Source organism: Pleurodeles waltl, chromosome 12, assembly GCF_031143425.1.
Source record: "Pleurodeles waltl isolate 20211129_DDA chromosome 12, aPleWal1.hap1.20221129, whole genome shotgun sequence".
NCBI classification, from domain to species: Eukaryota; Metazoa; Chordata; class Amphibia; order Caudata; family Salamandridae; genus Pleurodeles; species Pleurodeles waltl.
This window is the reverse complement of record NC_090451.1, coordinates 316,796,758-316,812,301: the sequence shown is the minus strand read 5'-3', so window position 1 is coordinate 316,812,301 and position 15,544 is coordinate 316,796,758.

The window sequence follows — 15,544 nt, the reverse complement described above, 5'->3', positions numbered from 1 at the left end:
TTTACAATGCCCTATAGCCACTGGAGCGTCACTTTTAGTGATGTTCCATTGGCGCTGTGCACTGCGCCGTATTTACAAGTTGGCGTTAAGCCACTTTGTGTGGTTTAATGCTACCTCTTAAATAAAGCAACTTCACATGCTGCACTTTGTGTGGAAGGGGCGTGCAATGGGTGTTGCAGTGGGCGTGCCACAGCAACGCCTATTGCATTTTGATGTTGGCCCAGATTTACGAATATTTATGAACCTGAGACAGCGCCAAAATCTAATGCCTCCCCAGGGGTGGGGTTAGCTTAGTGCAACGGGGGGAAATGCTTTTATTTCTCCTAGTTCTTTGCCCTTTCTATGTGTGCTGCATTCTGCAGCACACATAGAAAGAGCAAAAGGCCATTGAAGATTGTTTTTGTACAGAAAAGTGTCCCTTCCTCAACACAAAGATCTCCCCCGCAGCGCAGCCCTCCTTGCACCATGGCGCAAGGATGGCTACATTGGCGCTCAGCTACAAATTTAGAGCCGCTGCAGGGGGCAACACAGGGGTGCGACATATTCTATTAAATATGGAGAATCCCTGTGTTTTAAAAATGACAGAGAGCGGCGCTACCTAATTTGGTGAAGTGTCGTGCTCTGTCATTTTCTCATGAATCTGGGCCATGGTTTCCATTTTATTTAAACAAATTGTTCCTTTTTTCCTGCAATTGACATAGCTTTTTTTCCATTTTGATGAGCTCACAAATTTTATAGTTAAGCTGCACATAACAACAAAGTAATCAAGTGTCCTGTTGCTTGAATGTGAATTTACCTTGAAAAAAAACAAAAGTCAAGAAGGGGTTTGGCAACCTAGGAACAGTTCATTTAATTAAACATTACGGCCAAGAGAACAGTTATAGAACTGGGGTCTGAGGACTGTCTCAAAATACAATCGATCTGAGCTTCTTAGTTTGCCATATGCCAAATGCTGGGGCTAAGGCTCTGATGTAGTCTCTCCCCATTCTCACGGTGGCTTCAGGATGAACCTCCGCCTTGTGGATTCAGCAGAACTTCCAATGAATTGCAGTGTCTGCTCCCCTTCCTTTTTGCGCAAATGTGAATCCGTCCGGGCGGGGTCCCCTTCCTTTGGTTGCAGTCAGGTCTGAGGAATCAATCTGCTCCTATCTGGCTTTCCAAACTGTTGCTTAAATGTGAATTTACCTCGAAAAAGAAAAGACAAGAGACGTTTGGCAAAACAGAAACAGTTCATTTAAATAAACATAATGGTCAGGAGAACAGTTACAGAAGTGGGGCCTGAGGACTGTCTCAAAGTACATTTGATCTGAACGGTGTTTTATACATTTCTCTGGTCACCATAAAACAATTTCAGAGTTCCTTTTTAATTAAGATATGTGGGCGATTGTCTAGGAGTCATAAATAAGGTCCTGATAACAAATGCAGGTGGGCCTCGACCCTGCATGGACACAATGTTGGCCAATGGATAACATGTCCAGATGTCTGACCAGTGAGGTGCATGATCGCTGCATGTCGCTGTGAATGCTGTGTTCTGATTGGATAAGTGTTCGCAACTGCATGTGGCATCGGAATTTATGGTGTGTTGGGAATGTGCGCACCCTTCTGGCCATGTGTGTTTTATTGAGGCCAGTTACCTTGAACCATTGTGGTGTTGTTGCGCTTATCTGTGGGACTGATCTAAGTTTCCTGTTCACACATTTGTCTGCTGGCTACACACCACCCCACCTGTGACCTGTTAATCTGTAACCTCAAGCCTAGGTCTCAGAGCCTGCCTGACCATGTACTTCTGTGTCCAGGTTGATAGCGAGTTCATGGTGGGTGAATTTAATAATGGTGATGCAATGTCATTCTTGTATATGAATGTTTCTTTGTAGGCATCAGCATTGACTTTTCCAATATTAACATTCCCTTAGAAGACAATGCCGGGTGGGTTTGTGTGTCTGAAACCCCAAAGATGATAACAGCTGGTAGCCTAGTCACTGTTGTTTTGCACATAAAATCTATTTCCCCTAGTGCTTTCACCATATGACCTGAGCTGCATTGACATAAATTAGGTTGATCCTCTCCTGGTACTCCTCAACCTCCTTATACGTCTTGTATAACTCTTAAGAAAATACAAAAGTATGTACCCTATCTCTTCAACTTTGTGAGTGAGGCTTTGGTTTTAATTACTGCAATCCTATCTTCTGTTGTTTTAGCCCTTAATTTACAGGCCAATATTTTTGTCACCATTTTTCACCTATGTGTCATAAGTTTGCTTTGATCTGCACAGGGCATAATCCCGCTTTATCCATATCTATGGCTCACAATTGAGCTTTAATGTCCTTTATCTGTCTGTACATTCATCTGGAACCTGTTCTACTCTAACCTCCCTCAGGCTGTCCAGCCAGGGAGTTGAGATACCCCTTGCTTTCTCGCTCTCCTAAATGAAGGAAGTTGCCATGGAGATGAGGTTCCCCCTTCTCACTGCTTTCAGGCTGCCCTAAAAGACCTGTGGGATACTTTTAGGCTTCTCAGTTTTCTTGATTATATTGTTCCATGCCCTTAGTTAATTGATCTTTATAGGATTGGTTCTGTAGTATAGGAACCCTGACTCTTCATCTACCCTTCTACCCCTCGTTCTTCGAGTCTGTGTCATCTGAAAAATCATGTTCACTGGGTCATGATCCAAGAGCACCCTCTTACCTCTTACCCGGAGCTGCATGACATTTACCATTCCACTCATACAGGCTTTAGGTCTGGTCACAATACAGAGACTCCACTGCTGGTAGCCACTGAAGAACTCTGCTCCATTCTAGATCGTGGTGGAAATGCGGCAGTGATCATGGTGGACTTGACTGCAGCCTTTGATACTGTGTCACACGCTATCCTTATCCAGAGGATGCTGGATGTTGGCATCACAGGGATCACCATTGAATGGCTGGAAGCCTTTCCAGTAGACAGGAGTTTTCAAATATGTGAAGAGTCCTTAGCCTCTTCAACCCATTCTCACGTGTGTGGGCTCTTCACTTAGCCCCACACTGTTTATTGTATATGTACGCCTCTCTGGCCGCAATTGTTCCATCACATGAGCTTTTATTAGTGTCATAAAGTGGAGGTTCTGGTTGTTGGTAATAATAGTTCTAGGTGGCAGGAACTCTCATGGCCAGACTATTTGAGCAATCACCCTAAGCCAGCCCAAACAATAAAAAGGGTGGGCCTTTGGATAGATGACAAGCTTACGGTGGAATCTCAAGTTAAAAACTTGTCAGGTTCATGCTTTGGGATTTTACAATTGCTAAGGAAATTCTTGCAGATGCTTCCTTTTCCTACTAGAAGAATAGTGGTCCAGAGTCTTATATACCCTTGCCTTGATTATGGCAACTCCCTGTATCTTGGGAGCCCGAAACATGTGATCAAAAGGCTCCAAGTGGTACAAAATGGCACCGCAAGAATCCTTCAAAAACTACCAAAGCATCATTCAGCCAGTCCAGCCCTCATAGCTTTAAACTGGCTTCCCGTTTAAAGAAGAATACATTTCAAGGCTCTTTGCATCACACAAGGGTCCGTCCATGGAAAAGTCCCACCTATAATTTGTTCTTTCCTTACCCCTTATGCCCCAGGAAGGGCCCTTCACTCTAGTAACCAGGAACCTCTGGTGGTACCTAAGATCAAAAGAGTAAGGAGTGAAGGCTGCTTATTTGCATTTTTTCACCTCAAGGCTCTAGAATTTTAAGGAAATAATAAAAAACCCACTTTTTCTAAATGTAGTGGAGGAAATGTTCCCCTTGGTTTAGTGGAAGGATTTTGTTGTATCTAGAACTGGGAGGCCCACTGGTAGCCATGTGAGATTCAAATACAACTGAATTTAATTGAATCTCAGCTAACTGCGCACAAATGCTGGCTGCTAGTAGATCATCCAAACAATCATATGTTCTGCGTGCTGTTGAAAAATGGGAAAACTCTGGTTCTCCGAGGAGCACTTCTCACAGGAGATCTATGAGAAAAACTTCTGATAGGCATTGTATACCACTTCTCAACCATTACCAATCTGACCCCCTCTCTGAGTTGAGTGATAAACTTACCCATGAATTTCCAAATGAAAATCTCCTCATTCTATCACATTTTTGCCTTGAGTTAGCATGAATCAGGAATCTCTCTTGCTGCTCATTGGGAACATGTATAGATGCCACAGCAAATTTTTTTTTTTCCCACAATGAATCTACGTGCCAATGCCTGACCTTCATCCTCCATTAACATGTTTCTAATCTTCCCTTTAATTGTGTTAGCCACAAGTAGTGCTGCCACACTGGTGTGTGTTTACTAGAAGAGAACCTTTGAGTTGGGAACCGTTCAGACTGAAGCTGAAACAAATCTTTTTTGAGTAAACGCAACTCCTGTAAGAGGCACCTTGCTGTGACTGCCATGTAATAGGACAAGGTTACCAACCACTTGAGGCATTCAGGCCTCTTACATTGAGGTTCCCAATCTTTAATCTTAGATTGCATCTTCTGCACACAGTGACAGATGACCAATGCATCTCTCCTGGCATGACATCACCACAGATACATCCACCACTGTTTGCATTACCAAGTCATCCTTGGACTAGGGTGGAATGCAGGTAATGCTGGGCATAAGGCCATTTTCCTCCTTTTCCTTTGTCTGTGAAGCTTCGCAACCTGGTGTGACACCCCTGTTAAAGCTAGGCAATCTGCTACCCCTCTTCTCCTCACACAATTGTAATTCTCCCGCAGTTCTATTGGTCACCATGACACTTTTAGATGAGATGTGAGAGGGCCAGAGACACCTCTGCATCCCTGCACACAGCTTCACATGCACTAGATTGTCAAATTATTCCATGACACCTATATGCATAAATGTTGTTGGTTTGTGTTAGCACTTTAATTCCATAGCTACCTTATATTTGCAAATACATGTTTCTTATTGTCTTGTATGGTCTTTGCTTTTCTCCTATGCTTCTTAACGTATCTTTGTTCACCCTCTTACCTGCTTAGCCTTACTACCAGTTGTGTTGTAAGTCTCACTTCTGTCCTAGGCACAATAAGTTGCCCTTTCAGTAACTAGAGTTCCTTTCTCACTAGGCATAGTTATTTTTTCCCTCTGCTATTTGAAGTTATTACACGCTGTAGTATCTGGTAGTCCTGATAATGGGTAAACTTGTTATCAAATTTGATATTAACCTTTGATAGGTTCTTGCATCACTGCCATATTGCTCTGTCTCAGTTATATATTCTGTGAATGTTATTTTCCTCCTGAGGGCCAGTTCTCTGGGCTAAAAGTGACATTTACTTTAATACGCCTGTCTGTTCCTAAACAAAGGTAGCCAATGGGTGAAAATACACCAGCACTCTTTGGTCTGTAGCCACAACAGAAATTATCCTATATGCATTATGTATGAACTCCAGTTTTATCATGTTCCACCAATTGTTTTTAAAGTTTGGATCTTTGACAACTGGTATACCACCCCTAGAGTAGTTAATCCTGCTAATCAACTCCACTTCTCTGTTGTCTGTCCTGCAAATCAATAAAGTAACATTAAATTGACATAATGGACTCTTTACAAAGTGCAGGTCTTATCATTTAGGGTCTGCCAAATGGCAAAAACCTACTTTCTTAACAAACGCTATGAACATACAATGTAGAGTATACAAAAATAAATGTAAACATCTAATCTTGAATATGTTTACATCTTCTAGGAAATGGCTACTCTATTTTCTCTGGCTGTGGTCTCTGTGGCTCATATTTAACTGTCCCTATTACAGATCAATTTCCCCTTGGGCTACAGTGGGAAAACGTATGGGCTGGATAAGACAATGAACTGCAGGATTAGAGGGAACCCATTCTTGGCCCCAGCTCACATCTCTGCATTAAAGAAAATAATACTAGTTTTATTGTGTGTAGGGAGAATCACCAAACACTTCTGTGGTCAGACTGGGACAGAAAATATGCCCGGACACCCCATTAATAAGTTAGACAAGCAAAATGATGAGGCCCATGTTTGCCATTTAGGTCACTTTTGAACTTAAAACGACATGCTGTAGAATTGTTTTGCAAGGTATAGAAGACTGTGTGGATTTGAGTTTGTTGCAGAGACTTTTTGGTTTAATATTAGGACAATTAACAGTAAAACCTGGCCTGGCAGACCATAAAACAGGCCCACATGCATCAAAAAAATGGCCCACTTACTGACCTGACAGCCCAGCTCATTGGGCATTGCCTGGTTCACTTAACAGCCAGTCCAACCCTGAGCACTTCACTGCATGTGGCATTGAAGCGTGGACTTTTCTTTCATGCATGGAAAGTAGGTATAGAGAGTCAGCGAAGAACTGAAGTGAAACTGATTGCATTATGGATTCAGGAATAGTTTTAACAGTAAAGTAAATTTCTGAAGGAAGAATAGAGCCATTTTCCTGAAATTATCAAGTGAGTAAATTGTCAGATCATTGGTTGAGTTGCTCAAAGATTGTTCTTAATTACAGACTGCATTTGCTTTTTCAAATTCCTGCTTGACCAATCTCAAATAAATCGCTAATTGATATGGAGGAAAAAGAACTTCTGACTGGCTGCAGGAAGAATTCCGATCCTCATGATAGATATGACTGTGTAGAAATTGAGTTTCCAACTCTAGTTTGAATCTCTGGAGAGCTAAAGACCCAGAGTGCATGAGGGCTGGGGTCTAAATCAAAAGACTGCTTCCTATATTCCTAGTTTGATCCTGAAGCAGGAAGCTCAACCTGAATATCAACCTGGATAATTTGCACCAATGTTTCAACAAAATACAAAATAACAAAAATTGAGAAACAACAAAATTGTGTCAAGAATATTGTGATGCCCATAATATCATGGACAAAAATATCAAAGGTAAGAATAATGGGCCTAATTACGAGTTTGGCGGTTGGAAAAACTGACCGCCAGACCCGTGGTGAGGAGACCGCTGCAGACCTCACTCTTTTAGGAATTTTTCACTGGGCTGACCGGCAGAAATCAAGGTTTCGGCGGTTAGCCCAGTGGAAAACATGCAGCTGCATTGGACTTGGCTCCACATGGAGCGGAATCTAATGCTGTCGTGCAGGGGGCCTCCCTAGCAATCTCAGAATGCAGAATTCACGCTGTCTGCAGAGATGTTGTGATCAGTGTAGGGCCCCCCCTGTGGACCCCAGCACATGTTCTCCATAAGCCTTTTCATGGCGGATGAACCGTCATGAAAGGGCTGGCGGAGATCATGGTTGTAATTAGCAGGGGGCACTGACTTCAGCGCTGTAATGGCTGATCACAACCAAGACCGCCACCAGCCCGTTGGGATCAGAGATCCTGATGGAGTGATGGAGATCAGTCTTTTGGTGTTCCGACCACCAGACTTGTAATGTGGGGTTCAGACCGCCACATCTGCGGTGGCCCGACCGCCACTGCAAGTCTGGTGGTCTTGCAACCACCAGACTCCTCATCTGGCCTAATGTTTTAAGTTTTGTTTTTTATATTGTTGTAAAGCATTGGGGCATATTTATAATTCCATAGCGCCACCTTGCACCACATTAACGTCATTATTTTTTATGTTAATATAGCCCAACAAGGCTGAAATCCCCGCACCGTATTTACAAAGTGGTGCAATGCATGCATTGCACCACTCTGTAACACTTTCTTTATATTATGCCTGCACCAGGCATAATGTATGCAAAGGGGGCGTTCCCCCCTTAGGGGAGCCAGACAAATGGCGTAAGGAAATCTATGAGATTTCCTTGCACAATTGTTACAGCATTTTTAACACCTTCTCATGAGCTGGCATTGAAAGGGGGCTTCCATTGTTTAGAATGAGACCCTATGTACTCTGCAGGAGTAGCACAAATATTTTGGCACTACTCGTGCAGAGTACATCAATTGTATCATGAGAAATTACGCTATTGCTTCATACCCTGCGCCATGATGCACTATATTTTAAATATGGCAAACACATAGTGGCGCTAGGGGAGTGCTGAGGGGCGCAGGGAAAGTGAATCTGCCCCATTGTTTTCTCACTTATTGTTGAATATAACATAGGGCTTCATTATGAGTCTGGTGGTCACACTCTTGGTGGTCCAATGGCCAGATTATGATCCTGGCAGTCAGACAACCGGGGACACCCAGGAGCATGGTTCCCTATGGGGTGGTGGCAGTCAGAGTTGTGATCAGCCTTTCCAGCATTGTGGTGCTCACAAGTCCTCCTCCTGCCACCCTCTTCATGGCAGGGTCCCGCCATGAAAAGGCTGGCAGAAAGCCAATGCTGGGGGTCCCCTTGCCAGCACCCTTGGAATGTGCACTGTTTTCACTGCAGACAGTGCTCATTCTGAGGGCGCAGGTGTGCCATGACATTCCCCTTAAGGGAACCAGGGCCAATGCTGTGGGACTGTTTCTGCTGGTTTGACCAGCGGAAACGTCGAAAATAATATTTCCGTCAGTCAGCCCAGTAGAATATCATAATATGACTGTGAAAGGCCACCAATATGACGGCAGCCACCTCCTTGTGGCTTTGGTGGTCAGCTCAGTCCGACAGCCAAAGTCATAATGAGACCCATAGTTTCTATGGTTAATTATTAGGGGCTTCATTATGAGTGTGGTCATGCAAAGCGGGACCTATGTCGGCTCTGCTGTCCTGATCACAACTTGCCTTTCCGCCATCCTTTTCATAGTGGGGTCACCACCAAGAAAAGGATGGCAGAGAGGCAGAGGTGGTGCCACAGGGCCCCTGCACTGCCCATGCCCATGTCACAGAATGCAGCATACATAGATAAAGCAAAAAATTAGGAGGAATAAAGCATTCCTCCTCAGTTTGCCATGCTACCTCGTTAGTTTTTGGCGCTACCTCAGGTTTACCACAACCCGTAAATCTTAGACAGCGTCAAAAGCAATGGGTGTTGCAGTGGAACGCTCACAGCAACACCCATTGCATGCGCCTCTGATGCAGAAAACTGCAATGAAGGGGTTCATATATACAAGGAAGCATAACGCCACAAAAAAGTGCCATTACACCACCTTATAAATATGGAGCTGTGCTTAACATCACCAGAGCCTCATGAAACATGACACTCCGGTGGCGCTAGGGGCTCTTAAACATGCCCCATAATTTTCTAACATGAAATAAAAAGTTTTATTTTTTTCTAGCATTCCATATTATTTACATGAAATAAAAAACATGTTGATTTTTTAATATTTTTTCACATATTTTTATTCATTTAAATTTGCTATACACATTTTTATAAAAGAGTTTAAACACTTCTAAGTATATTACAAATATCACTACAATTTAAAATTGATTGTTTTTTATAGTACTATTTAGATTGCATAATGGTTTATATTTTTTTAATACACTTACTTTTTTTGCATATTGTATTGCACTGTTAAATATTTTTTGACATTTTTTACCATTTTTGGTTAATGTTCCATTGTTCTCTATAGGGAGATAGTCTTTTTGTTTCATTTTGTTTGGTGTACTTTTGTAGTCTATTCCTGTTATTTGTCATTGGATTTGGTGGAAGCAAGTTCCCCTTTCCTGCTGCTGATTGTTGTCCAGGGCAAAACCTTTTTTCATTTATTCTATAGGGTTTTGGGGTTGGGCATGTGGGATGTGGGTATAACTAGTTAATGTTAGTTATAGTGTTAGTTTTTATTGTGAGAGTTATTTAGTCATAGGGCCTGCCCCACCACAGGACCACCAAATTCACAGAGAGGCCCCCACTGCCATATTGGTGGCATCCCCCCTGACCATATTACAATGTTCCCACCAGGCTGACAGGCTGGAGCATTGTATTACGAGGTTCATGCCCGGCTGTTCAGCAGGAACAGTGCTATGGTATTGGGCTTGGCTCCCTTAAGGGAGATGAGGCCATTACCGTAGCACCCCAGCACCATCTGAATGCACACTTTCTGCAAAGTAGACAGTGTGCATTCCAATGATACTAGCCCCTGCACTGGCTTTCCACCAGCCTTTCCATGGTAGATTGACCGCCATGAAAAGGCTGGCGGAAAGTGGGGTTGTACTCAGCCATGTGGTGCTGAGTTCAGTGCTGCCCTGGCTGATTACAACTCCGGCCGCCGTCGACCTGTCAGGAACCACGTTACCGGCGGAGACAGCGGTCCCCTGGCAGGTCCGCCTAGCAGGGCTGTAATGTGGTGGTTGGACCACTATAGTTGTGGTGGTTCATCCGTCTCAGTGAAGCTGGAGGTCCTTTGACCGCCAGCCTCGTAATGAGGCCCATAGTCCGTGTTTTCTTGGTTAGTAGTGCTGTGCGTTAGGCCTGCTTAGAGTTTGGTATTTATCTTCTGTTATTTAAGATATTGTCATGTTATAATCTGTAGTTATGATAGTTTTATTCTCATGTTTATGTGTAATTGAAAATAATATTTTCTGAGGGTGGGAACTGTATGTTTTGTAAAGATTTAAGGATCTAAACTCATCCCATGCATCTGTGATTTTTGAGTGTTACTTAAAGGAAATGTATTTGGTTTCTAGTGAACCAATATTATTATTTTTATTTTGAATTACCTCTGAATTTGCAGGGTTGTTCTTCTGTGATTTTTCAGGGTTTTTATGGTTCAGTGTGACTTTGGATTATGTTGATGGATTTAACTTGGACTTTAACATGTTTGTGTTTTTTAGGGACTTGGACTTTAGTTTATGTTTTTGGTCAACTGTATTTTGACAACCTGGACATGGAATAAGAACTGCTGCTACAGAACTGCATGTTTAATTTATCTATCTATTTATGGGTAATAAAAGTTACGTTTTATTTTATATGTATATTTGCGCTATTTTACATTTCTATGTGTTAGACTTACTTGGTTAAATTTTGTGTTTATTTCTTATGTTTTGTAGTGGTTGATGTGCTGGTTTTTAATTAGTTACTAAACTATTATTTTTATCAGTCTTCTTTTCTAGTCTATATAGGTTTCTGAATGATGTGCAAAAATACATTGTTTAATATCTATTTAAAAATCAATATGTTATGGTGATGTTTACATATGTTAAGGTTTGTTGGTTAGTGTGTAGGCAGCTAGGTGTTTTATAGTATGGATTTTGCTACTAAATCCAATAAGTGTACTACTTCATTGTTAATAAATATTTTAGCTTTACATTGCAGCATGGTATACATTATACTACTTTATTTACTTATTTAGGTTTAATTTTGGTTTCTGAATGTTGGATTCTTAGGGCCAGATTTAAGAAAGTTCTTACGCCCTCTTGCGGCTCCTCTACCACCACCATGTGTGCACCGTATTTAAAATATAGCATACCATGGTGCAGGGCAGTTTTGTTTTTGGGTGCTGGGGAGTCGGGGTAGTTTTGTTTTTAGGGGCGATGTGGTGGATCAGGGTACTGTGGTTTTTAGGGGCGGCGTGGGGGACAGTGTAGTTTTGTTTTTAGTGCGGGGTAGGAGGATCAGGGTAGTTTGTTTTTTAGTGGTGGGGGTTGATTAGTTTTGTTTTGGGGTGGGGCAGGAGGTTCGGGATACTCTTATTTTTAGGGGTGGAGGTTAGGGTAGTTCGGATTTTAGGGGCGGGGTACGGGTAGGTTGGTTTTAGGGCAGGTGGGAGGATCAGGGTAGTTTGTTTTTTAGTGGTGGGGGTTGTTTAGTTTTGTTTTGGGGTGGGGCGGGAGGTTAGGGATACTCTTATTTTTAGGGGTGGATGTTAGGGTAGTTCAGATTTTAGGGGCGGGGTACGGGTAGGTTGTTTTTAAGGCAGGTGGGGGGTCGGGGAAGGTTTTAGGGCTCACCATGGGTGGGGGTTTTGGGGTACTTTTGGTTTTAAGGGTAGGGGTTGGGAGGTCGGGGTAGTTTTAGTATTAGGGGTAGGGTACTTCTGGGCCTTAGGGCAGGTGGGGGTGGCATGCTAGAACCACGCATGGCGTTTCCACACGTGCATTTACTAGGCATGCTTTTACAATGAAAAATTGTTATAAATGCATGTGTGGTAAAGGCATTCTTGGTAACAAGGTGGTCGTTGTTCCAACCATGTTGTTCAGGCATGCATGTTTCTCACATTACTTGTTCCATCATGCATTCTATTCCAAACTTTGTGCATATTGTTTCGAATGCTTAGGGCCTGACAGCAGTGCTGGTTGTAATCAGCCAGGGCAGCGCTGAACTCAGTGCCACCCTGTTGATTACAACCTTGTTCTCCACCAGCTTCTCCAGGCTAATGGAGAACAAGTGCAGTGGGCCACAGGGGGGCTGCACTACCCATGCCCATGGTATCCCCTTTGATATACCCATCACCTTTGAAATGTGCACCGTCTGCTGGACAGACCCTGCACATTTCAAGGGTGCTTGTGCCCCCTGTGTGTGGCAGCGCTGCCGCCGGCTCTATTATGAGCTGGTGGCAATGCTGCTGCACCTTTCCCACTGAGCTTTTGTGGGGAGTAATTGTTTGTTTTATTTTTATGTGGTGTAGTAGTTTATAGTAAGTGCAACTTTGTTCATTAGGTAGCAAGGTGAGTGGAATATTAGTGATTTGATATTCATCATGCATGTTGTATATCTGTTAGAGTGGTCTAGGGCACATTTTGAATGTTTTGTCTGTTACCCATGTTTGACATTGGCTTGGCCTGAATAAATTATTTGCTTTTAAGTGTTAATTATTTTATTGTTATCTATTATATGTACAGTATATATTTTAACCACTTCGCTGCCAGGCCTTTTCCCGCTCCTGTGCCAGGCCTTTTTTTGGCTATTTGGGGCAGTTTGCGCTTAGGCCCTCATAACTTTTTGTCCACATAAGCTAGCCAATCCAAATTTGCGTCCTTTTTTTCCAGCATCCTAGGGATTCTAGAGGTACCCAGACCTTGTGGGTTCCCCTGAAGGAGGCCAAGAAATTAGCCAAAATATAGTTAAAATTTCATTTTTTTTAAAACAATGGGAAAAAGGGGCTGCAGAAGAAGGCTTGTGGTTTTTCCCCTGAAACTGGCATCAACAAAGGGTTTGTGGTGCTACAATCACCAGCTTCCCAGCTTTCAGGAACAGGCAAATGAATCAGAAAACCCAATTTTTCAACACTATTTTGGCATTTTACTGGGACATACCCCATTTTTAAAAATTTTTGTGCTTTCAGCCTCCTTCCAGTCAGTGATAGAAATGGGTGTGAAACCAATGCTGGATCCCAGAAACCTAAACGTTTCTGAAAAGTAGACACAATTCTGAATTCAGCAAGAGGTAATTTGTGTAGATCCTACAAAGGGTTTCCTACAGAAAATAACAACTGAAAAAAAAAAAAATGAAATTGAGGTGAAAAAAACTGCAATTTTTCTTTACGTTTTACTCTGTAACTTTTTCCTGCAATGTCAGATTTTTTAAAGCAATATACTGTTACGTCTACTGGACTCTTCTGGTTGCAGGGACATACAGGGCTTGTAGGTTCATCAAGAACCCTAGGTACCCAGAGCCAATAAATGAGCTGCACCCTGCAGTGGGTTTTCATTCTATACCGGGTATGCAGCAATTCATTTGCTGAAATATAAAGAGTGAAAAACAGCTATCAAGAAAACCTTTGCATTTCCAAAATGGGCACAAGATAGAGGTGTTGAGGAGCAGTGGTTATTTTCACATCTCTGAATTCCGGGGTGCCCATACTAGCATGTGAATTACAGGGCATTTCTCAAATAGATGTCTTTTTTACACACTCTCTTATATTTGGAAGGAAAAAATGTAGAGAAAGACAAGGGGCAATAACACTTGTTTTGCTATTCTATGTTCCCCCAAGTCTCCGGATACAAATTATACCTCACTTGTGTGGGTAGGCCTAGCGCCCGCGACAGGAAATGCCCCAAAACACAACGTGGACACATCACATTTTTTGACAGAAAACAGAGGTGTTTTTTGCAAAGTGCCTACCTGTAGATTGTGGCCTCTAGCTCAGCCGGCACATAGGGAAACCTACCACACCTGTGCATTTTTGAAGACTAGAGACCTAGGGGAATCCAAGATGGGGTGACTTGTGGGGCTCTGACTAGGTTCTGTTACCACAGAATCCTTTGCACACCTCAACATTTGGCTAAAAAAACATGTTTTCCTCACATTTCGGAGACAGAAAGTTCTGGAATCTGAGAGGAGCCACACATTTCCTTCCACCCAGCGTTCCCCCAAGTCTCCCGATAAAAATGATGCCTCACTTGTGTGGGTAGGCCTAGCGCCCGTGACAGGAAATGCCCCAATACACAACGTGGACACATCACATTTTTTCACAAAAAACAGAGGTGTTTTTTACAAAGTGCCTACCTGTGGATTTTGGCCTCTAGCTCAGCCGGCCCCAGGGGGGCAGAAATGGCCTAAAATAAATTTGCCCCACCACCCCCCCAACCCCCCCCCCCCGGGAGCGACCCTTGCCTACGGGGTCTCTCCCCTTGCATGACATTGGCGCAAAAAAAAAATCCCCGGTGCCTATTGACCTAAAATCGTCCGATCTGCCCCCAAAGGCAGCAGAAATGGCCTAAATACAATTTGCCCCTCCAAGGGAGCGACCCTTGCCTAAGGGGTAGCTCACCATCTGTAAAACAAAAAAACAAAAATCCCCGGTGCCTAGTGGTTTCTGCCCCCTTCGGGACAGATCGGCCTAATTAAAATAGGCTGATCTGCCCCCCAAGGGCGGAGAAATAGCCTAAAATAAATTTGCCCCCAGGGGAACGACCCTTGTCTAAGGGGTCGCTCCCCTTGCGTGAAATTCATGAAGAAAAAAAAAACTCCCTGGTGTCTAGTGGTTTCTGTCCCACTTGGGGGCAGATCAGCCTCATAAAAATAGGCCAATCTGCCCCCAAGGGGGGAGAAATGGCCTAAATGTAATTTGCCCCCTAGGGGAGCGACCCTTGCCTAAGGGGTCACTCCCCACCTCTAAAAGAAAAACAAAACAAAAACAAAACAAACAAACAAAAATGTTCCCTGGTGCCTAGAGGTTTCTGCCCCCTAATAATAGGCCGATCTGCCCCCAGGGGGGGCAGAAAAGGCCTTTAAAAATAATGCCCCCCCTGGGAGCGACCCTTGCCCAAGAGGTCACTCCCCTTGCGTGAAATTTGCACAAAAAAAAACTCCTCGGTGTCTAGTGGTTTCTGTCCCCCTTGGGGGCAGATTGGCCTCATAAAGATAGGCCAATCTGCCCCCAAGGGGGGCAGAGATGGCCTAAATGTAATTTTCCCCTTAGGGGAGCGACCCTTGCCTAAGGGGTCGCTCCCCACCTCTAAAGAAAAAACAAAACAAAACAAAACAAAAAAAATGATTCCTGGTGCCTAGAGGTATCTGCCCCCAGGGGGGGCAGAAAAGGCCTTCCAAAAAAATGCCCCCCCTGGGAGCAGCCCTTGCCCAAGGGGTCACTCCCTTATGCCAGTTTCATAAATATAATAGAATTCCCTGGTGTCTAGTGGGCGTTTCAAAAGCCGGATTGCTTTACAATCCGGCTTTTGAAGCGCTGAGAGAGACTTCAAAGGGAAGGAAATACATTTCCTTCCCTTTGAAGCCTCTCTCGGCCTCCTCCACGTGATCGTGGCTGAGCTTCCAGCGCGAAGGAGGAGGCCTCTGTGACAATCAGC